Below are 24445 nucleotides of genomic sequence, written 5' to 3' on the forward strand. Positions count from 1 at the left end.
GAAAAGATTACAGCTAAACCAGAAACCATCACTATAAACCACCTGGTAATAAACATAATAATGAACGTATAAGATGGCTATAAAAACAATAATAATATATTTTTAGAAATATAAGAAAACCCAGGTTATTTAAAAGATATAACATGTTCTGGTGTGGGAAAACTCATTATAAAGATCTTTTCTTTTTAAAATTAACCCTTTGCACTCGCTTGCTTTTTTCTCGAGCTGCTATCGATGCTAACCGTGTCGAGTCACACTCGACATCCGAGTGCAAAAGGTTAAACTATAAGTTTAATTCTTTTATTGTTTTCTGTTTTCTCAATTTCTTCTCTATGGCCTACTTATCCAGAGGCCTCCGCTGACCTGGAGGAAATTAGTATTTTAAAACAGAAATGCAAAGAGGCAATATTCAGATTTTTACTTCAAAAATATAATTTTTCATTCCACAGCAGATAAATTGTCTTAAAAGCCAAGGTTTGCTGAGTGAGAAAAACAGTTTCTAAGTTTCACAGTCTCTTTTATACTATTTTAAGAGCTAAATATGACTGGCCTAGATCATAGGTTTTATTCTTTAGTGTGGGCATAATATAACATGCCAAGTAAGAAAAGTTCCCATTAAATGAAAATAAATAAAAAAGAGGCCCCCCCCTCTCCAACTTGGGAGAAAGAAGAGATATTTAGAAGAAAAATATCTAAAGTAAAGATGTTGCTTGGTTTCTGCGATGCTTTAAGTACCCACCTAGCCTCATACATAGTTATCATGATATTATTGACTATATTCACTGTGCAGTAATCTACATCTCTGTGACTATTCTGTAAACCCAGAAAGTACACAATTTTTTAAACACTTTGCTATACATCTGAAACTAATACAGAATAATATTGAATGTAAACTGTAATTGAAAAAAGCATGCTGCCCGGCTGGTATGGCTCAGTGGTTGACTGTTGGCCTATGAACCGGAAGGAGATGGTTCAATTCCCATTCGGGGCACATGCCTGGGTTGTGGGCTTGATCCCCAGTGTGGGGCATGCAGGAGGCAGCTGATCAATGATTCTCTCTCATCATTCATGTTTCTCTCTCTCTCTTTCCCTCTCTGAAGACAATAAAAATATTTTTTAAAAAAGAAAAAAAAAAGATGCTGTTTAGATTCCTAAAAGGGACATTAGGACCACTACAGTGTCAAAAAGAAAATAAAAAGGAAAAAAACTGATATATGTATTAATAAGATGGAAGGTAAAAATATATATTCATAATATATAATGATATGTAGACTTTACAAAGATTGGAAAAATAAGTCACAGAACTGTATGTTCACATTCAGCTTAAATATTATTCCATCAACCTATTTTCATGCCAATAAGTACATGTCTACAACAGCGATTTTCAACCAGAGTGCCACCAGATTTTTAAAACATGCAATACCTGACTATTTAGTCAGAGGCACTGACCTCTTTTCCCTTAGATGGGCATTTAAATAAAATGACAACAGCCAACATGAACTAGCCATCCGGTATGACTGAATCAAAATTATAACTATTTTTTTGCCAGATCGGCAAAAATTATATTTTTTCATGTGCTGCAGAATTTTAGTAATTAGTTTATGTGTGCCATAAGATGAAAATGGTTGAAAATCTCTGGTCAACATTATTTCTAATGCCTTCATGTTTTACATTGTATGAATATGCTATATATATATATATATATATATATATATATATATTATAATTTAAAAATATATTTTTTTGATTTTTTTTACAGAGAGGAAGGGAGAGGGATAGAGAGTCAGAAACATAGATGAGAGAGAAACATCAATCAGCTGCCTCCTGCACGACCCCTACTGGGGATGTGCCAGCAACCAAGGTACATGCCCTTGACCTGAATGGGACCTTTCAGTTTGTATGCCGATGCTCTATCCACTGAGCCAAACCGGTTAGGGCTGCTATATATTTTTTGAATAAGCTATATTTTTCTATTGCTAGATACTTAGTTTGTCTCATAACTTTTAGACATATATTGTGGTAGATGTTCATAACAATTTTAGACATATATTGTGGTAGACTTTCTGATATTTGTTGTGCAATCATTTTCTTAAAAGGAATTGATAGAACTAGGATTATTAAAGAAAATTGTAGGCAAAATTTGAAGTCTTTGACACATACTAACATGTGGTTTTCAAAAATGGTTCTTCTAACTGTGTAGTCAGCTTTGGGGCTGATGTTTTAAACAGAGATCAGAGAGGTAGGTAAACTTGATTGGAACAACTGGAAAAAAGTGTGCTGAAAGAGAAGGACAGATCTAGATATTCCCAAACAGTTCTGTTGGTAGGTTTTTGACATAAAGTTTATATTTGTTTAAATCTACTTAGTCATAGTTGCAGCAGTAGTATCAATAAAACTTATTTAAAAAGGCTTTCCCAGAGAGTTAGCTTGCCCAATGAAAATTAAGGAGGTGTAGCCGAAAGAACACGAAAATTTAGTTAAGAGCTGTGGATTCATATCAGGGCCTTAGTTTACATCTGTGTGAATTTGGGAAAGTTGCTTAATCTCTGTTACTCTTCATTTCCTCAATATAAAATAAAAATAATGTTATCTCAGATTGCTGTAGTAGTAAAATAGTGTATGTGAAAGGACCTGGTAGTTTCCTGAAACAAAAGACACTAGATTTTTATTTCAGTTTCCCTCCTAGACAGCAAAAGGATGGGTGAGTTTTGTGCAAGTAAAATGAATTACTTTATTTGTTGGACATTACACATGAGAGAAAATATGTTGGATAAAACCCAAGAATGGGGTTCAAGTTCTGGAGGTATTTTTCAGGGATGATATGATATTTCAATTGAAGTATAATTGACTTACAATACTATATTAGCTTCAGGTATACAGCATAGTGATGTGATATTTATATACATTATGAAGTGATCACCATGATAACTCTCGTTAGCTTCTGTCACCAGAGTTATAGTATTATTGACTGTATTTTCTATGCTGTTTGTTACTTCCCCAGGGGTTGTTTATTTTGTAACTGAATGTTTCTACTTCCTAGTACCCTTCACCTGCTTCACCTATTCCCATCCTTCTGGCAACCACCACTTGGTTCTCTGTATCGCTGAGCCTGTTTCTGTTTTGTTCGTTTGTTTTGTTTTTTATAGATTCCACATATGAGTGAAATTATATAGCATTTGTTTTTGTCTCTCTGACTTATTTCACTTAGCATAATACCCTCCAGGTCCATCCATGTTGTTACAAGTGACACGGTTTCATTCTTTTTTTTTATGGCAGAGTAATATTTTATTGCGTATATGTGTATCGCATCTTCTTTATCTATTCATCTTGAGAAAATTGCTAGTTCTTTTTTCCGCGCCTTTAATGAGGAAATGTGTTCTGAATCAAAAGGTCTGAACCTTAAGCTAATATTGTATGCATGTGCATTTTTCCAGGGATAAGGCCCATAGCCATCAACTTACTTCCAGAGATCTTGATGCAGTAATATTTGGGTTCATAATATCCTAGAATCTAAATGGTCTCTAAAATTTTATCCATATCTAACACTCTCATTCTGATCAAGCTCACAATTAACTCTTCTCTTGGCTCAATATTATTCACAAATTTGTTATGAAGCAATATAATATCCAGCCAAAATTTGTAGGCTTTTTCTTGGCTTCCATGCATCCCTGCAGTTCTCTCACAGCTGCTGGGAAAATGGTATGGCCCTGGGGTTGCCACACCAAAGGTTCTGATTACCCAAGTGGTTTCCCAGATTTATTATCCTCCTCATCCTTCTTGGTTTGTTTTAAAAAAATTTATCTCTCTTGGCTAATTCACCAGAGTACAGATTTAATTAATAGGTGGCAACATATTGCAGCTCTCACTGCCAAGACACATGATTGAGAGCCTGTAGGCTTCCAGATCTTTTGATTGTTTTTACTTTAGTCTTCTTATAATACACAAGCTCATATTAAGAACAATGTCGGATTAAAATATCACTGTGATAAGCATGAGTATCTGTGAGTATTAAAAATTAAGGTGAAGAAAAATACTAAATGTAAGTGATTGTGTTAGTAATCGATATATTTACTTACAATAAAAAAGTTAGTGTTAGATGATTGCATAATGTTGCTCAGAGAAGTAGAATATTCATTCTGTTAGTATTTTTATTTTATTTTATTGATTTTATAGAGAGAGAAGAGAAAGGGATAGAGAGAAACAGCAATGAAAGAAACATCATCAATTGGCTGGAGATCAAGTCCACAATCTGGGCATGTGCCCTGACTGGGTATCAAATGGTGATCTCTTGGTTCCTGGGTCAATGCTCAACCACTGAGCTATGCCCGCTGGGCCATTCTATTAGTATTTATTAAGAGTCAGTAATATGCTATACAAGGGGATATAAAGGATAGAATGCTGAACTTGACTTTTTCCTTCAGGAAAATAATATATCAGGACATGCAAGAATATGATATCTGCATGCAAATAACTATAATACAATGTTGTAAGTGTTAAGTCCCAAGTAAATATTGATAGATCAATTACTAAAGTTGTATTATGGTCAGAGAAAACCCTTTTAAATGGGAGAGAGAAAGATCTCATACAGAAGTTACCCGTTGAGTTACATTTTGGGCCACAGGTTGAGCTTGAACACATAAAATATTGTAGACACGTTCAGCGGCAACAGCATGGCCAGAGCAAAGAGGAATCTGAAAAATTTAGGATGTGCATTTACTTCAGCTCTCGGAAATATTTCTTATCTCCTTGGTAATATTTCTATTCCATTGACTACAACTAATCTTCCTAATTCCAGCTTCTCTTTTTAAAACCCATCTTCCAGCCTGTTACCTCCACAATTTTATTCTGAAACTTAGCACTCCTCTGTAAATGTATTTTCTCTGGGATAAATTCCAGGACATTTGACATGGTATTCTAGGTCTTCATAATGCAGCCCAACCCAGGGTCCTTGTCTTTAGTAATTATGACCTGACCTTGTCCCCAGATATCAACACTGAAAAGCTCTAGACAAGTAATTCATAAATTTTAATTGACAACACATCGAAATTCACTGCATTTTAGCCATAGAATGGCTTTCCTGACCATTGAAGTAACTAGTGTTTGCTCCAGGGAATGAGAAAAAGGATGACAATTTCATATTATCTGTATTAGCAGTCATAAAAAGGTTGGGGCCCAGCCAGTGTGGCTCAGTGGTTGAGCATTGACCTATGAACCAGGAGGTCAGGATTTGATTCTTGGTTGGAGCATATGCCCAGGTTGCAGGCTTGATCCCCAGTGTGGGGCATGCAGGAGGTAGAAAATCAATGATTCTCTCTCATCATTGATGTTTCTATCTCTCTCTCCCTCTCCCTTCCTCTCTGAAAAAAAAAAAAAAAAAGGTTAGGATTTATTTTAAAATATTGAATTTCTTCCTAGTTGAGGAGGCAGAGACTCCAGACTACAAACTCTGCCTGCCAGGGACAACATTCAGCAGAGGTGTACCTACAAAGGGACTGAGATGTCAAGACTACCCGAGAAACAGGGATCTTTTTTAAAGACGCGTGTGTACATCGTACAGTTTTCTCACTGATAAGAGAAAAAACTCCTCATGAAGAGATGGAGGCAAATTTTTCCATGCTAATGATTATCCTGACGTCCTTAGGAGGAGAGTCATAATTCAATGAGTTGGAGATTCTCAGCTCCATTTTCAAATTGCAAAGGTGGGCGGGCGGAAAGGAAAGCAATTTGCCCCACAAATCTAGGGAAGTTTGAAGAAATAGGTGATAACTTGATCCAGACTTAGTATGCTAAAAGAATCAGCTCTTGGCAAAGCCTAAAAGCAAGAAAGAATGAAAGGGAGGAAAGGGGAAGGCCCAATGTGAGGCCAAGAAGGTGCTCATGGGAGGGCAGCAGGCTGTGCCCCAGAATGGATTCCTCCAGGGTTTCCTGAGAGCAGCCTCCAGGGAAAGAGATCACGGAGTTGGTGAGAAATGAGGCAGATGGAGTAGCACTTCTAACATGAAAGCAAAGGAAAGTAGACCTGGATGCAAAAAGAAAAAGAGCCCCTTGTCCAAGGGACTCAGGAAAGCCAGCTTGACCTAAGCCTGGAAGGAAAAGGTCTCCAGAGTGGGACTGAGGACAGCTCCTGGGTCTGCCGGAGGTAGGCGACAGGGAGGCCTCTGTGCATTAGCCTCACAGTGAGAGGAGACCTCACTCGTGCTCCTCACTGCAACATTCTGGCAGGATCCCCTCAGTTGGGTGTCCGCAGTTGATGTGATGGATGGAGTGGGGAAGACATCCCAAGCAAGACAGATGGTGACTGAGACCCAGGATGCAAGGTCTCTGCCCCTGGAGATCAGTCTTCCTGTTAATTCCTGAAAGGCAGGCATGAACATTTAAAGAGACCAGTGACAATGGGAATCTTAGCTCTGGGAAATGTCAGCTGATACTTCTGTTTCTTTAAAAATAGAAAAAAAAAATGTAGCAATTCTGGGCCTTCCTTCCCTGCCCAGAGCAGTTCCCCTCATTTGCATTGCTCTATTGGCTTCATTTGAGATGATCTCAGCAAAGGAGAGAAATACAACATCCAAATGGACTGGATTCAAAGGGGGAAACTTCATAGAATAGATGGAGCATGAACTAGAACCTGATAGAGGAAGACAGAGAAGACTATGTCTGAAGACCCAAAGGCTGAATAAATGGCCTCAACAGTGTGGAATACATTCTCTTGGACTGTGATTAACATACAGGTCATGTAAGGGATCCCAGAGCAGGCTCAGCATCACTGAGTCCCGATTATGCCATCATGATGGAGGAGGTAGGTCTCTGCTGTTCCAAAGGAGAAAAGGTATCTACTGAAATTAGAGGGAACAGGTCGTTTGGAAAAAGAACAGTGGACTAGGAGTCCTGATTTCTACTCCTAGTCATTTTGTTAATTTGCTATGTATCTGGGCAATACTGATACTCTGGACCTCCACTTCTTTATCAATAAATGTAAAGAATTGGGCTAAAGTAACAGTTTCTTTAGGTTCAAAAGATCCATGATTCTAAGAAACATAGGCTTCCTTATATCTATAAAAACCTATATGCCTTTATGGCGTGGCGTCTATGTATTCTACTAGAGATTAGGGGAGTGGTGTTTTGTTTGAGGAACTGTGAAGGAGTCACATGCTTACTCAGAATACATTTATTGAGCACCTACTATGTGCCAGGCACTATCTTAGGGACTGGAGATATAGTGATGAGCAAAAGAGACAAACCAGGCCTGCCCTCACTGAGCTTAGAGTCTGACAGAGGGGGACAGGAAATAAATAAGACACAACATATAGCATATTACACAGTGATAAATGCATACATGTGATGGCTTCTGGAATTGAAGGAGGCTCTGTATGACAATTGGAAAGCAGAGGGTCAAGCAAAAATTAAGCACCTTGGGACAGAACCAGAGCAAAATTTTCTCTTCTGTGCACCTTCCATTCAGCCAATGGCCTCCGTTCTAACTTCCATATTCCTAACAATAGGCACATTTTTATCACACACACTTCTGATGCGCTACTGTGGCCAGGGACCGTGGCAACAGTCACAGTGATCAGGCGTTTGTCCGTGGTTCGCCCAATGATGTGACTTCTGGAAAAACACCTTGTCAGAGGCCACCGTGGACCGTGCTTGGCACTGGCAGCGCCTGTTGACTGCAATCTGCTTTCCCCCCCTAGCTGGCATCTCTCTCTCTCTCTCTTTTTCCTTTCTGTTTTTTGGCCTGAAATGATAATTTAATAAATATTATTAAATCATTCTTTTTCACCACCTGGGGTTTTAATTAATGATTTCACAGAATTTTTCTAAAGAACTGGGAAAATGTCAGGGTTTAAAACAAACTCTCTGTATTGCAGGTCTGTTTTCTAGGTTAATCTCATTAGTAGGTCTAGATAAGGTGTAATATTTGTGTCAAAGAAAGGAAGTCAGCATGCCCCAGTATCTTAAGACAATTACATTTTTTCTGAAAGCAAGTTGGCCTCTATCTAATCACCATAAGACATTTTTTCCCTAGACAACCAAACACAAATTGGCTGATCCCTTGAACAAAGTAACTCAAAGGTTAGAAGAGGAGGTTAGAGTTTAAGTAAAATAAAACAACCTGGGAAACACTTAATCACCCAAGGAAGCAGTAATCTGAATAGCTAGAAAATAGATGAACAAACCCTCTAGACTCAAATAAGAGAACTATTTAGAAGGTCAATATTTAGAAATACATAATTTCTTGGGTAAAAGTCAAAGCTCCAATTCCAAGCCCAATTGCTTTATGCTGCTATGATTCGTTATGGAGTTAGTGGGAGAATAAAGGAGGAGGATGCCAACAAAGACCCACAATTTCATTGGAAGGAAACTGGTGCCACAGGGAGTGAGGGGCAAAGACAACAGATAAGGTTGTGATGGTTGGCTGTGGATTTTCCAGTGTTGATTTTTAAGATGCCTGCTGGCTGAGTCAGAGTGGAGAGTGACAGCCAGTGACTTGATGGGGTGCAGGGTAGCCATGCGAGCCGAGACAAACAAGAAGTAAAAAGAAGAACAGACTCGAGAACAGATGTGAGCTGCTGCAACAGCTCCATGCAGTCCAACCTGGTCAGTACCCTGCACTACATGGTACAGGAGAAGGAAGGCTTTGGTCTTTGTTGCCGTTCACTTCTTTCCTTTTTTTCCTGTGCTCTTAGGACTTTCGCAGAGGCCTGTGTCACTATGAGTGTTACATCGAATATTTATGAGCACTTATACTAATACTAATAAATTATAGTAGTAATAGTAGTTGTAATATTAATAGCAAATACTTATATTGTACCCACTATTGTGCAGTCACTTCTAATTACCTAGATTAATGCATCTAATCCTCACTGCCATACTATGAGGTTGGTACAGTTTTTATCCCCATTTTTCAGTTGAGGAAACTTGAGCCACAGAGGAGTTAAGTGACTTACTCAAGGGCATCCAACAAGATTCACAGCTGGAAGACAAAACTTAGGGTCATAGGAACATCTAACCTGTGCCTTCCAGACTATTCATGGGAGTGCTTGTTGGGCGGGGAGGGGGATATTGAAGACAACTGCAAAACTGAGGTGACATCCAGAGCACTGCCCTTGCCCACTCTAACACCACTCCCAGTCTCTAGGGTCAAATGACAACAACAGGTTGGGAAATGCCAGGGCCTTCTGACCAGGAGAGCTGAAGTGGAAATGTGGGGCCCCCTAGGACCAACAGAAAACCAGGGCGATTGGATGACAAAGAAGCAGCACTTAAAATGTGTTTAAAGTTCTGAGAGAAGAATACTAAAACCTAATGCTATTCATATGGAGATCATATATTTCTTTTTTTTAAAATATATTTTATTGATTTTTTATAGAGAGGAAGGAAGGGGGATAGAGAGTTAGAAACATCGATGAGAAAGAAACATAGATCAGCTGCCTCCTGCACACCTCCTACTGGGGATATTCCTGCAACCAAGGTACATGCCCTTGACCAGAATTGAACCTGGAACCTTTCAGTCTGCAGGCTGACGCTCTATCCACTGAGCCAAACTGGTTAGGGCGAGATCATATATTTCTAAGCACCAAATCAGGATACATGGTTTGAAACAGAGTCTAAAAATGGAGGGAAATATTCACAGATAGGATTGTGACTATCCCCAAATTCCCTGACATACCAGTTATTGAGGCTGTTTTCAAGGCACCTGTTGAATACTTGACTGCATTAAGCTGAGGTACCTTGTAAAGGTGCTGTCTCGGTGTGGAATCTTATGTCCCAAAGGGCTCTGTAGCCACCAAAACCAACAGACGAGCAAACAAATAAAACTGCCCTTGTTGAGAACTGACGGACAGACAAGACCTCTATTACACAGAGGTCTTTCCTTCGCTACCTTGCACTGTTTGTCATTGTACATTCAATAATCTTTGCTGTGTTTCTACATATATATGGAGAGAACAAACACCACAACCCAAAAACTTGCCTTGCTTTGGCTTCATGGCACAGGTCTCTGGCTTTCGGGAACCTTCTGAGGTTCTTCAATTAATTACAATAGAACAGAAATCCTGACCTCCCTCCCTCCCCTACAACTGCCCCAGGCTTCCGCAAACTGCTTTCTGGATAGCTTTGTCTTCCGATAATAAGGGACACTTCCAAACAATGTACCCTTCTGACATGGAGAAGAGCCAGGGGAAATTCCCTTCAGAACATCTCCCATAAATGCCTCCATTTCCTGAAGCAGGAACAGGAGGCCACAAAAATGAACTCTAACAGGAGGCACTACGGTGGCATTTGTCACAGTGCATTACAGTCATTTATTGTGATTTTGCTTTGCCTACAAGGGACTTTGTTTTAGCCAGCACTTTACAGAGTAGTAGGCACACAATAGTAGTACTCCCTACACTTTTATTGAAAGAGATGAATGAGTTCACTGTTTCTGATGCGAAGTAGGAACTTTAAGCTCAAGTGAAACACACACACACACATACACCAAGGTACAAAACCAAAATAAACTTTTTATTTCATTGATGATAAGGAAAATGGACTAAACAAAGAATTTCCACAGTTATGAAAATACATCTTCCTGCAGTCTTTTTCCTTTATAATAAATCTGGTTAATAGCTTTTAGATTTTCTTTTACATAAAAAGTTACTTCCAGGAAATCTACATTATGACTTTTCCTCCTTAGGGATGGTAAACATTCAATGGGTGCTTACCAAGGACAGTCCAATCCCTGTAAAGAAGGAATTGCTATCCAATCCAACAAATGAGTAACTGGGTCTAAGGGAACTTCAACAACTCGCTCTTTATCACACAGATATTAAGGGGCAAGGTTGTGATTCAGACCCCAAGGTCTTGCTTTCATCATTACAAGTGACCTTCTCACCAGTTTCATAACCTTGCCTTTTTAATCACAGAGGATACATTGAGCGAAGATACTTAGGGGACTGAGAAGGAGAGGAGCTGAGGAGTCATCAAGAGCAAGAACACTGTCTAGAAGAAAGTTAGCCTTAATAGGAAACATAGCAGACAATGGGAGCTCAAGAGCTAGAGGCAATGGACCATTTATGGGAATACCAAGAAGTAATTTTTGGAAGAGTGAATTTTAAACTTAGTCATAAGGTTAATGATATTAGGATCAGAAATGGGACCTTGGAGGAAAAACCCCATGATTTTGCATGATCAATTAAACTTTCCACAAAACCTCATCCTCCTGTGGGGGCCTCAGGAAATACTTTTCTCAGTGGTACCCCAAGAACTCCACTTCCACCAACAACAGCAGGACTGAGCTGGGATTGCTTCTTGGGACTTGCGAACCAAAGAGGCAACCCAGGCTAGAACGTAAATTCTGGAATCCACAGAACTAGATCTGAATTCTGGCTCTGCTGCTCAGGTGACCTTGAGCAATTTATGCATTTTCTTCTTTACTCGGTGTCCTGATGTGGGTAGTTGGGATGATAAAACCTACTTAAAAGGATTGAGATAAAACTAACATGAAAAACGTAAGTGAAATACAACAGTTCATGGTATGTAGTAGGTGCTCAATGAATGAATACTATCAAATAACAACATGTAATCCCTATTCTTTTCTGTTTCTATTACCTTGCACTTGTCACCTGGGTTGAGCATCCACCTAAGGCTGCATAATCCGCCCCCTGCCCCCAACCCTCAACCCTGACCATCTCCCTCTGTTTCTGTCAATTATAGACCCAGGAAGTCTCAGCTATGAAAACTCCTCACTCCCACTCCACAGACACAGGGAATTATACATTGGCCAGTTTGGTGTGATTTTTGAAAGTTTCTCCCTTGGAACACACAGAAGTAAAGAAATGCAAAATTAAGGTTCCCAGAGTTTCCATAACTCACTCACAATGCACATCAAGGCATAAATTTCACTCGAAGTACAACAACATAAAACACTGAGCATACCAGAGTGGGGAAAGTTAAGACTGTTGCTGAAGTCATAAATTAGAGTTTCCTGACTTGGTTGCATTTTCATTGTCATCCATGATACTGCATTAACATAGCATTCACACTGGAAATTGCAACATAATTCAGAGGCTGTTGTGCCTGGGACTGAGGTAGTTTTCGCTACAGAGATCTCCCCTCAAATATTCACAAGGATTTCAAGAAAAAATCCTGAGAAGAAATATTAGTTTCCTGGGAATGCAGCTAAATCCACTCAGTATAAAAAGAGTTACCTACATTTATTTTCTAGCGGGCTCTGGACATAAGCAACCTCTTTCTTTTCAATTGCTGCATCCCTGAGAGAAGGTGGCTTACCCAATCCCAGCCATTATCTGCATCTTCCACTTGCTTTCTGAGGAAGTATGGGCTGTAACTGCCCTGTCTCCTCACCTGGGATGGGAAAGGTGAAATACTAATAAATGGAGGCCAAGTCTATCATGCATGCAAGTTGATAATTTGTGCATTTACAGTAGAAATCAATCCAACATTTCTGCAAGGTGTGGGAATCAGAGTGAGAACTAGACCCACTGGTCCTCAGGGTTCACAAACTTTCTGTAGAGACCCATTGAATTAAGGACATAGTACAAGTTCACCACCTCAGTTCAAGTCTCCTTCTACCTGGGCCTGCGTGACTTAGAAAAGGGGATTTAATCATAATACTTTACCTTCATAGAAGGAGGAGACCACAAGAACTCTTATGGTGCCACCCACTCTACGATAAAATAGTCTATGGTTATAAAGTCTAATCTTACACCTTTTTGTACAGTTATATTCTCCTGGTCTCAGAGAGGACACATGCTTCCTGCACAAGGAGTCTGCCTATTTCTCTCTAGAAAGTAGCCTTTATAAGGACTATTAGCAATCAAGACAGTCAGCTGGGTACTTGCTTGATCCTCAGGTACTTCTCTCATCTCTCCTTCTTCCTTCTTGGGTTATAGTAAACACGAAATGTATATAAAGTGCCTGACACTTTGTAGAGGCTCAAAAAAATGTCAATTTTATTTGCTACCTGCATCAGGTACATAGTCCACTTTGGTCAGGGTGGAGCATTCCCTTACTCTCTCTTCTGTATCCTCCCTTGCCCATACAGAGTATGAACAGAGAGTTGCCATACCATGTCCTGGGCTTCCTTTGCTCAGATTCAAGCTTAGAGGACTTCACAATCTAACTTGGTAACAGTGACTTCAGCCTCTTTTAGACATTTCCTCTTTCACTACAGTTAGCACAACACAAAACGTAAATCCACAGGATATACATTTGGTCTTCTTTGCTCTGTACTCCATGAGGCATGTGCCCTTGGTTTTCATATTCCCCTTCCATGTCTATCACACATCTGTGCTTTTCATGAAATAAAAAGATGTGACCATTGATGTGGTCTTTTCTTCAAGTTGCATCTGTCTAAGGACTGGGGCTGCTAAGTTCATTATGAAGTCAAGGAGAGTTCAATCTCTGATACATCATTCATCATGAACCATGTGCATGACCAAGCTCTCCAATTCTTCCTCTGCAGTGTTTCTCTGTCCACCCCTTATTCCTATTTCCACTGCTCTTCCCTGAGACTGATCATAAGAGACTTGCACTTGGCCTTTGCCCAACCTCTTTACATACAATTTTATGACTCAAAATGCTCTTGTTTAAACTTAATATTTTGGTCATGATATACTTCTTATTCAGAAACTGGAAGAGGCTCTTTATTTCTCCTTATGTCCAACCCTGACTCTTAATCATGTTCTGTGAAGCTCTTCTCTAGAGATGGTCTCCTCTTCAAGGACTGTGCATTCTTAAAGCTAGAGGCAACAAGGTTAAGAGGTGATTGAATAGTCATCTTCAAACAGATACTTCTTGTGTGAAGGACATGCTTTTGCTCAGAAGACATAATAAGAAGAAAGTTTAAAGAATTATAAGAATAACTTTGGTTGGAGTAAAAGACAGTGTGTCTTGACACTAGATCTAGCTTATGTCCTACCGTCTTTGCAGGGTTTTCTTAAACCTTCAGCTCTCTCCATGAAAACTTTTCTTCGTTTAATCTCATAGTCCTTTTCTGAACCATTTATTTGAAATCAGTGTGCCACTTGGCTTTCTGACAGCTCTTGTATCATTGCTTTGCACAACATCTACCTTGTTCTATATGTAGGTTGCACCTCTTCCAGGCATGTCATAATTTTTGTCTTATATAACGCTCCATAGCATTTGAAATGCTGCTGACTCCTACCATTCCTTTCAATTGAATTCTTTTACTTGCCCAATTGTCCTTGCACCTCTGTGACTTATTTTTTATTCCCCCTCCTATATCCTAAAAAGCTCTTGCTCCTCAAGTGTCCTCTTATTAGTCTAAATTATTTTCTGATCCTATAAGGAAAGTTTAAATTTGAAGGCTGTGAGATCTTTGGGAACTGTGGACTATTACAGGTAATCTAGAGAACTGCACATACAAACAAAATTTGTCCTCTCTGAAGTCAGGAGAAAGACTCTCTAGGATGAAATGCATCCCAGGAAATAAACGTTTGCTTTGACCCACTTCCTAGTTACCTCATTCAAACTATAGGCTGTTGATTCCCAAACCTGTCTTTCTTCCAGATCTCTCCCTTTTGCTTTGATCACCCAAATCAATTGCCCTACTGAAATATGGTGTTTGACCCCTGTTTCTAACCAGTAAAATATTTTCCTTATATTAAGATTATTTACTGCATCTTCCATATCTTAGCACTGTCACTATACCTTAGGCTACAGAGAATTGATCTCATCCTTCTCCCACATGATAGCCTGTCCCTCATATGAAGACAGCTTTGACAAACCCAGCGGCTTTGCGCTCTCTTCTTAAAATGAGTGTTCCCTGAACTTCATCTTTCTCTGAATGAGAAATGACTTGTCAGTGTCCTTCTTAAAATCAGGACCTACAACGAATCCCAATATTCCAGGTAGGTTTGATAGTGTGAAGTATTCTGTGACTCTGTCGTCTCTTGTGTTAGACATGTCTTAAAATTACTCTGGTTTTTCCCACTTGTCATTCATATTGAGATGTCAACAAATCTCCAAAGTCTTTTCACAATTATTGCTATTAAAATACATATATCACATCCTATCTTTCTATAACACAAGTCTTCTAAAAATTATCAAAATTTATCTTGGTGATTTCAATCTAGTCTTCCAACAGCCAGAGTCATTTTTGAGTTTTTATTCAGTCATTCAAGTTATTGCCAAAGCCCTGTAACATGCCATTACAGATACCTTCTTTTTTGATACTGATTCATTGATCTCTCAGTACTAGCAACGAGCTCCTCCAACTATATACTACAGTTACGACCAATTTGTCAACAGACAAACAATGAAAGCATTTTTCAAATAGCTGGAGGGAAAACAGACATACTGGAGGCAAAAAGTCTCACAGTTTAGCAGTCAAGAAATTCTCTCTAAAATAAGGAATGTTCCAGCTTGCTCTTAATGTTATTCCAGTAACACTGCTTCCTGTATACTCAAGACCTTGATCAACCATTCCTAGAATTTAGCAAGAGATCTATTACAAGCTCACCAAACAATAGATTTCAGAAATTACTTTCCTACCACTTTTGACAACCCTAAGACTATTTGTCCATCTGTCAGTCTTCTGGTACCATTCTTCTCATTCTCCATGAATTCTCAAAAATGTGGTCAGTAGTTTGGTTTTGTTTTTAATATATTTTATTGATTTCAGGGAGGAAGGGAGAGGGAGAGAGAGAGAAATATCAATGATGAGAGAGAATGATTGATTGTCTGCCTCCTGCACACCCCACACTGGGGATTGAGCCCACAGCCCGGCATGTGCCCTTGACCAGAATTGAACCTAGGACCCTTCAGTCGCAGGCAGTCACTCTATCCACTGAGCCAAACCAGCTAGGGTGTGGTCAGTAGTTTCTTTTTTTTTAAATTTCTTTATTGATTAAAGTTTCACATATTTGTCCTCATCCCCCCATTCCCATCCTACACCCCTCCCCACACATGCCCACACCCCCCTATTGTCCTTAACCACTGGTTAGGCTCATATGCTTGCACACAAGTCCTTTGGTTGTGTGGTCAGTAGTTTTAAAATCCTATCTGCAAACAGGAGAGGCTTGCTGAATTGTGCCCAGGACCTCCTAGTATATTTCTTTGTGCCTTTCTGTGAATCTACCATTATTTCAAAGTAAAACTGTTTTTAAAGAAGTTGCACTTGCAAAGTTCTCTTTTTGTATGATGTCTCAGGACCTAAAGATTTACTTGTACAAGACACTTTACTTTGGGCCATGGACACAGGATGCAGTATGAGTTATATACTTAAAACCTAAATGCTTTTGTTAACCAATATCACCCCTATAAACTCAATGAAAAAGTAAGATACCTTTTGAAGTAGCTCACCTCTCTTGGGCTTCAGTTTCGGGTTTACCATGTTTGTTGTATTTTTTCTAGCTTGAAGACAATTTTATTGCAGAAAAGTAAACCATATTGAAGTAGAATAGCTTAGTCTGCTGCTATCCATTCTTAATGCACCATGCCCACCTATCCCTTGTTCACTTTATCTGTTCATCAATAATTCCTGACTGTCACATTTTCCAATAACTTGTCCCTCCTTCTGGGTTATCCTTTTCTTTCTGTTCCTACCCAGTTCCATGTCATCCCTTTAGATTTGTTCTTGACCACGTGCTCTTCCCTCTGCCTTTGATCTGCATACTATAAAAAACTGACTTCATCTGAGACCTTCTGGGTGCCAAGTACACTGTGACATGCTTTTCGAGGGCTGTGTGACCTGCTACACCAACATTACTCTTATGGGGAAAATTGCTTCTCTTTTATTACCATTTTAGTAACTCTTATGTAAGGGTTTTCTTTTTATCTTTTGAGTTTAAATTTTTTATATGTTAAAAACTTGCTCTGATTTACATGGGGAAAGAGTAAATTTTTAACATTTTGAGTGGGCCAAGATTTAAACCCTCGTGGAATGGTATTTGTTTCTCTGAAACTCCAAACTGCTTTCTCTAGACCCTCTTAGAGTCCTCTCCCTCTGAATGAAACTTTTCCATGTGGATATACTTCTGGCTTCATCATTCTCTCTCATTAGGGGCCTGGGAAGCCCAGCTGGGACTCTTCGAAATGATTTTCACTTGAAGTTGGGTGTAACCTGTTAGAAATGATCCATCACCCCTTCCCTAAGCCCCCCTCCCCCCCATGGAATATTCCAGAGACTTCTTTCTTAGCCAGACTTCTCCAGCTATGATTCCTGCTTTAGAGTGATTTCTCCCAAACATTCAAATGAAATCATTTCGTTCCATCCGTGTCCCAGTTGGGATGCCGAATTCCTTACAATGTATACTGAGGAGAGTGTGAACGGAGTTCCTGATAGGCCCTTATCTGAACTCCTTGAGAGCTCGATACCAGAAGAGGGCAGATTAACACGTAGCAAGAAAATACATTCAGACAAATATAATCCCATCTGTACCTGCCAAAATCTCCACTCTGCTGTACCAACATCCTTGTAATAACATTGTTAAAGGGTCCTGACACTTCTTAGATAAGCGCTTCATTCAGCTCTCTGTCTCCTTTCAGAAGGAAACAGGAACATTCCAAATACAGTCAACTCGGTTATCAAGGTCTTCTTATCCAGTCTGTGAAGGATCCAGGCCCTTTGTTTCGCTTCCTCTCCCTCTGACTACCTCCATTTGGGATGTATTAGTTCCACTCGGTACCACCACTTCAGGGCACTCTGAGAGGAAAGAGTCATAGGTTGCCAGAAATGTTTTCATTTTACTTTTTATTAGCATGCCTAATAAAGAGATGGGTGAGTGAGGCCTTTGGAACCAACAAGAAAAATGAAGCTTGATGGTTCCAAGTACATTTGACTTAGAAACACTTAGTTCCAAGATCTCCTGACGTAGCAACAATAACAGCTACCCTCAAAGGGCCTCCTTCCCATAGAAATGGTTAGATATTTTCTTTTTCTTTCTCTGCTGAGCCATTTTCTTTGTCAGAAAAGATAAAGGATGCATAGTGAAGCAAAAGTACTTATACTTCATAAACTATGCCATTGGTCTCTACAGTCCTTGAAAATGTTGAGATGCCTCCATCAGGATGTCCAACAAATTTCCATCCATCTCTTACCTTCTTCTCATGGAGGGGGAAAAGGGGATACATTAAAAAAAAAGAAGTTTATTAAATCGGATTCTATCCCCCACTGCCATGGTTTTGTGTGATTATGTGACTGTTCTCCAGTTTTTATGTATTACAGGGGGGTTGACCTGCATGTAGTTTAAATGTGCCTCAGAGGGTTGTGAGAGCCAGTGAGTCTGTGTCTATCTCTGTTTCTTTACAGAAAATGTGGTTAGGTTTCCAAAGAAGTGATTCACAGACAAACTTTGGAACACGATTTGTTTATAATGTGGAGCCTACCTAGGTCTTTGGCCTTCCCTTCCTGCAGCAACCTCGGCTAACAGAGAATCGAGGGCTTGGACAGTCCCAGTAGAACTGACTCTGAAATGTTTTAAAGAGAAGTTAGAAATTGATTTAGGCAGTTAGTTTGAGCATGCAAGCTAGGACATTGCTAAAAGTTGCACTACTTCCTATGACACCTGGGACTTGGTTACTTTAAGTACATAAATCAGCCTTCTGAGAAATATTATTCAGTTTCCTGAGCTTAGTTTAAGCTGAATTACAAGTGACCCTATAGAATTATTTTATTCCCCTTTAGCCTGAATTTCTGTGCAAAGGATTAAAAAAACCACATTGTCTGTTTGTATTGGCGTGTTTTCTCTCACCCCACCCCTTTTTAATAACTTTGGCTCCTTAAATCTATATTCTACCCGGTATTTTGTATAAATTTGCCAAACATGTAAATGCCCAAAGTGAACTAGGCCTTCGCTATTTCTACAACAACTGGTGCAGATACAGAAGATGTGATGGCCCTTCAGGTACCAATAATTTCCCAGGACATAAAACCGAGAATCTGCTTTTGCCAGATCTCCCAGTACTTTATGACATCATCAGGTGTTCTGTGACACCATCACTTTAACATACAGGCTTTGGCCCTAGACTAGAGGCAATGGAATATGTTTATTGATGGAAGCAGTGGAGGAAATTTTGGAGGTTGGAAAGGAAAAACTCCAAAGTCGCCTAGAGAAATTACACTGAAGAAAAACAAGTTCCAGACATTTCCGAAGGGGGATGGAGGGAGAGGGCAAGGAGGGTTGAGGATTAGGCAACACAGAGTTGCAATTTTGAACATCCCAATCAAATACCAGTGCTTTGTGGTGGGGTGTTTTTTGTCTCCCCTTCCCTCCCTCCCCCCATTTTCAATGATAAGACAAACGTGAAAGTTTCTGCTGTTCACTATCTCAAATTCTAAGGGAAGCAATAAAGGAGACTTGTTAGCAGTAAAATGTCATCATACAAAACCAAACTGAATTTGTTTCATTTCCAATAATCCCTTCCTCTTCACCTATTAGTTCTGGATTCACTGGACCTGGAGTTAGGAGCAGTAATTCTTTCATTGCAGAATTTCTGACCACTAGGGGCACTCTGTGGCCCTCATCAACATGAATGAGGTTGTCTCTTCATTTCAAATTAAAAGTTGGCAGTCTCTAAAGGAATTTTATTGCAAAAAGATTCAAGAATTCATAAATTGCCATGCACATAGAATAATTGTAAAAATTATGAATTGTTAATTTTAGGTTTTTAATATGAAGCAAATATTAAGCATGGCTGATAATCCTTGAAGGGTATATGTACCATGGACACTTTCCCATAACACAGTCAAGACTGAGATGAATGTGAGACCTGGTTTTCCTCCCCATTTTTTAAAACTAGAAGGTAGGTCACAGTTAGTGTTGCATCCAGATTTCATAAAAGTATCTGTTTCTCTCATCACATTTTAGACATCGTTTTGGTTTATGTACTCACCGATCCTTAGAGCTGCTGCCACACAGAGAACTCTGGACTGCAGGACTGGGCAACTGACCACTGTGGTATTTCTCAGACTTTGTGTGTAATAAAGAAGGAACCTCAAACTCCCAGGGTCCAACTCAAATGTCTGCCATCTCTGAGTCCAGAAAGGAAAACAAGTAACACAATGGTATGTGTGAGAAAGGATGAAAACCACAATCACAAGAGCCTCTATGTACAACCAATGCTCATTCAATATCACCTTACAATCACTTTACTGAGAGAACCCAACAGTTTCTTCAGTTCTTGGGTCTCAGAGAAATCCATATTTCCCGCATGCAGGTGGCAGATGTGGAGGTTTCTATTCCCCTTAGAGACGAACTCCTCTTACTGATTTATCACAGAGAGAGCCAGGCTTCTTGGTGGAATATCAGTGAATGGAAGGAGAGAAAAAAAATGCAAATCCTTTTCAGCCATGCTATGAGAATTTGCAGTCCCGTTGCTTTTTCTCCCCTGAAATTAAAATAAACCAGAAAGAGAAAACCAGAGAACTGAAGTAAAATGATGATAAGGCCTTTCATCTTGGTAGACTACCTTCAGGGAATAATGAAATTCACACTGGAGAATTTTACAACGCATCATTTCCACGTGGGCAACTCTCTATGCTCCTTGGAGCAACTAGTTTATGGTTTCTTAGGAGTTTGTCTCCCCCGCCCCCCAACACACACACAGTTTTTGGAGGAGTGCCGTGCTAGTCTAATAGCAACAGTGGAAAGCCCTGGAAAATACATAAAGCCTAAGAATGATGACAATTAGAGATGAAGGAGACCCATGATATCATCCCTCAGGCCCAGGGGAATCAGTGGAGGATTCTTTCCTAGAATAGGTTTTCTAGTTCCTTATCCTGTTGATTTCCAAATGGCTCCAGGGATGGCAATTCCACCACCTCCCTTACCACATATTTCCCCCATCTCATAATTCTTGCTGTCATAATTTTTCAGGTTTTTAGTTCAAATGTTCCTTTTCTGAAAATGACCACTGCTCTCCTTTACTCAAAGTTGTGTCCACCTGCTAGAATGAACACTTCACTCTTTTGAGCTATAACCATTTTTAAAAATTTTTCACCAAAACTCTTCTCTGATTCTTTCTCTTTCTCTGGAAGCCACTGTACCTGCAAGTGGGGCAGGAAGCAGGTACCAGAAATCTTGAAAATTTGGCAAATGAAGTTTTAGCTCGTTTGAGCTGTACTGTGTCAGAGTTACAACACCAATGTGTCAGGGTTCACGATGCCAGGCTGATACCTTCTTTCGGTGGCTCATATGGAGTATGCACCTCACTTTGGCACCCCAAGACTTGTGCAATGCCTAACCTCAACAGACTACACAGGCCTATAATAAAATACCCTTCCCTCAAATTCATTAGTGCCCAGTTTAGCTTGCATGTGAATGTATGTTGATGTGCCTATACATGTTGGGGTTATAATTATAAAATTCTTAGGTATATTTTCCTCATGTGGGTCCTAATAGAGTACAGGCTGAGAGCCATGAGAAAATCATAAACTCATGTGTTCCAGCCTCTTTATTTAACAGACAGAGCTGGAAAAGTGAAAAGTTATGAGCCTAGAGGTGACTTAGACAACAAAATCAGAAAAGAACCCAGATATATCCTTGTAGGCCACTGCTCCCGCTCAGTTCTTATTTGGATAATCCACTTACTATGTCATTGAGGGTGTCTTTCCCTTTCTCTTGACCTCAGTTTTTCTAACTCTGAAACAAAGTCAGCCAGATAAGAGGTGGCAAGCTGGTATCCTACAGAATGACTTTTCCAGCAGTGTTTACTCGTTTAAAAAGTAGATATTTTAATGTAATAATCTGGATTTTTCAACTCTAATGATTACAACTTGGTTGCCTCCTCACATCCATTCCTCCTCCAATATCTGGCCTATGGCCCCTGCTTTCTGCTCTGAAGATGTGTAACTCTGGACTGCTGGCTCCTCCTCTCTGAGCTGGCTTTTCATTACTTGCTGCTGAAAGCACCCCAAATCACTGGCTTCATTTGATTGATGAGAAGGCCTGGTTACCCTCAGCCAAAATCCGCTCATGGCAACAATGAGCTGGAGCCCTTAGTGGCTGTTCTCTTTCAATGGGCCGTGCACCCTCCAAGCTTAGCCACTTCTTTCATTCAGCTACCTGTATGCCCAATGTAGGGATTTTAGCCTGTGACCCTTGGGTTAATGATTGCATGTCACATCATTTTATATACATTATGGATGCATCACAACTGGATGTGGCCATAGGTGGGCATATTTTGATTCAATTATCTATTCAATTATGTCAAATAGCAAGTTTTAACTGATATGACCAGGCTGTGCTTTAAACTGACCAGACAAGTGGTTTTGGCATCCTGTGAATGCTGCCTCAGTAGAGCTCTGGTGAACTTTGCATGGAAATATGTGCCAAATCATATGCAAATTTGTATTTTTCATGGGAGCTGAGAGCTTTGGCACTTAATTTTGATTTTATTTTTTTTGTAGCTAAGTATGTAGCATTGGCCAAGTTCTGCATGTTTAATCCTTTTAATCATTCAACATAAATCATGCTCTCAGCCCCTTAATCATTCTTGTTATTCTTCTTTGAACTTCCTCCAGTTTCCTTACATCCTTCATTGCATTAAAAAAAAAAAAAAAAAGAGTTTTTTAACAGGCCTGTTTCATTTCCAAGAATCCATTCTGGGATGGAAACAGTGGGGGTTCAGAAGATCTGATGCCATGAGAAACTCCAAGGGAAATGCAAGGTTTGGTCCTTGGAAAGTCACAGACATTCCCAGGGAATGAAATGACACCTGACCCACTTTTCTGTCACATCTGATCCAGAAAGACTTTTTCTATCCTTTTCCTCTTACGTAAAATAGAGGAGGATTCATGTGATAACTCTTGGTAACAGATTCCACATTCTTTTCTGGTGCGTTTATTTAAAACTATATTATATGAACGAGAATCGTTGCTCTTTCCATGTTGAGTCTAGAGAGGGAAACAGCTAGTAGGAGAAATCCACTTGTCACATCTCTTTGAATCAGAGATTGATCTGCCATCTGTCAACTGTTTCCCCTTTAATCCGGTTATAGTGGTGATAGAGAATTGTGCCTCAGAGAAAGTCATGTGAAAAAAGACCCCAGAGAAAGTGATAAACAGAGAAGTTGATAGAGTGTCTTAACATATATCCACCTTTTCTTTATCTCTACAGGTCCTTCTCAGCCTCTATCTGGAATCCAAGCCAAGATGAACTTTGTCTTGCTCATCAGTCTACCCCCAAATCTAGAAAGGTGCCTAAGGGATCAACAGGTGTTTGTAGACTGAGTGAATAATTGCCTTCTGCCTATCACTTCATGTTTTGATAAGGAAAATTATATTTCTTAATTTTATGCGAATAATGATGCAAAACAACTTCAAGATAATTATTAAAAACCTCCCTTACTCTCCAGTATGTCTCCCAACTTGGATTGGGGGCCAAAGAGCTCACAGAGAAATTTAGAGCCACCATTGCTTAAGGTCATTTAGTCCAACTAATGCATGAATACATTTTTTTGGCCATCCTGCTACATATCATTCAGCCTTGAATACCTCTAGAAACAGAGAGCTCATTTCTCCCAGAACAGCTGTCCTTGCACAGCTATGACTATTAGAATATTCTTGCTTAAATTTAGCTATTATCTTTTCTTTTTTGTCCTGTATCCTCCATTTATTGTCTTTGTTGTCATAAGCAAATTAATCTTCCTTTCCACTGAGCAATCCTTTAGGAATTTTGAGACATTAACACATCCCTCCTAAATTTTCTCTCCAGTATATTAAAGGTCCCATGTTCCTTTCTACACCTAGAAACACATATCAGAAATTCCAGCTTAGGAATCTTGCATGTGTTCAGTTTGAGAATTCAAATGTGAACAGCAGGAATGAACCAGCAGGGTGTCTATGGGAAGGAGTGAAGAACCTCACAGGGAAACCAATCAGTAATTGCCTAACCAACTGCAAGTCATCCTGTAAGAGCCACGAGTCAGCCAGGGAAAGGAGGAATGCTTAGGGGCATGCGTTCAGCTGATTCTCTGGTTCTAACTTGGAACTTGTGCCATCTTGGGGAAAAGGAATACTGAGAATCAAAGGCCAAGTTCACAAAAAATCTTTGGTTAACAGAAAATACAAGGTGACATTGCTTAGACATTTGGGTGATATTGTGCACCACATGAAATGGAGAAGTGTGGGAGAGATTAAAGCTTGTCATATTGGACTGGACAAAACAGCATTAGCTCTACAGCCAGGCAGGAGTGAAGATGGAGACATAGTGGAGAAAACACCATCAGAGGGGCAAGTGATATTGCACTTGGTGGCAGCTCAGAGGAGAGGGTTCTGCATTGGGCACATGTGAGTGGCCTCTGGATAGGACCAGAGTTCTTATACTTCTGCTAAGGGAGATGCTGTTTTGTTACTGTTATTCCTCCAGCATCAGGAAATCCTATCTAATAAAGAGGGAATATGCTAATTGACCCTCACACCATCACAAAGATGGAGGCACCCACAGCCAGTAAGGAGGGAATATGCTAATTGACTGTC

The 24445-nt window shown here is 39.7% G+C and overlaps 1 long non-coding RNA gene across 2 annotated transcripts in view; it reads left to right on the plus strand.

The window, feature by feature from the left end:
* LOC114233274 (uncharacterized) overlaps nt 1-23166 on the plus strand; it is a 99320-nt gene extending 76154 nt beyond the window's left edge. For both annotated transcript variants that reach the window (XR_003619422.2, XR_008556845.1), the window contains exons 3-4: nt 19836-20032; nt 23085-23166. This is a non-coding gene — a long non-coding RNA (uncharacterized LOC114233274). The remainder of the gene's footprint in view (nt 1-19835; nt 20033-23084) is intronic.
* The last annotated feature ends 1279 nt before the right edge of the window (nt 23167-24445 follow it).

This window comes from Eptesicus fuscus, chromosome 8, assembly GCF_027574615.1.
Source record: "Eptesicus fuscus isolate TK198812 chromosome 8, DD_ASM_mEF_20220401, whole genome shotgun sequence".
In the NCBI taxonomy this organism is placed as follows: domain Eukaryota; kingdom Metazoa; phylum Chordata; class Mammalia; order Chiroptera; family Vespertilionidae; genus Eptesicus; species Eptesicus fuscus.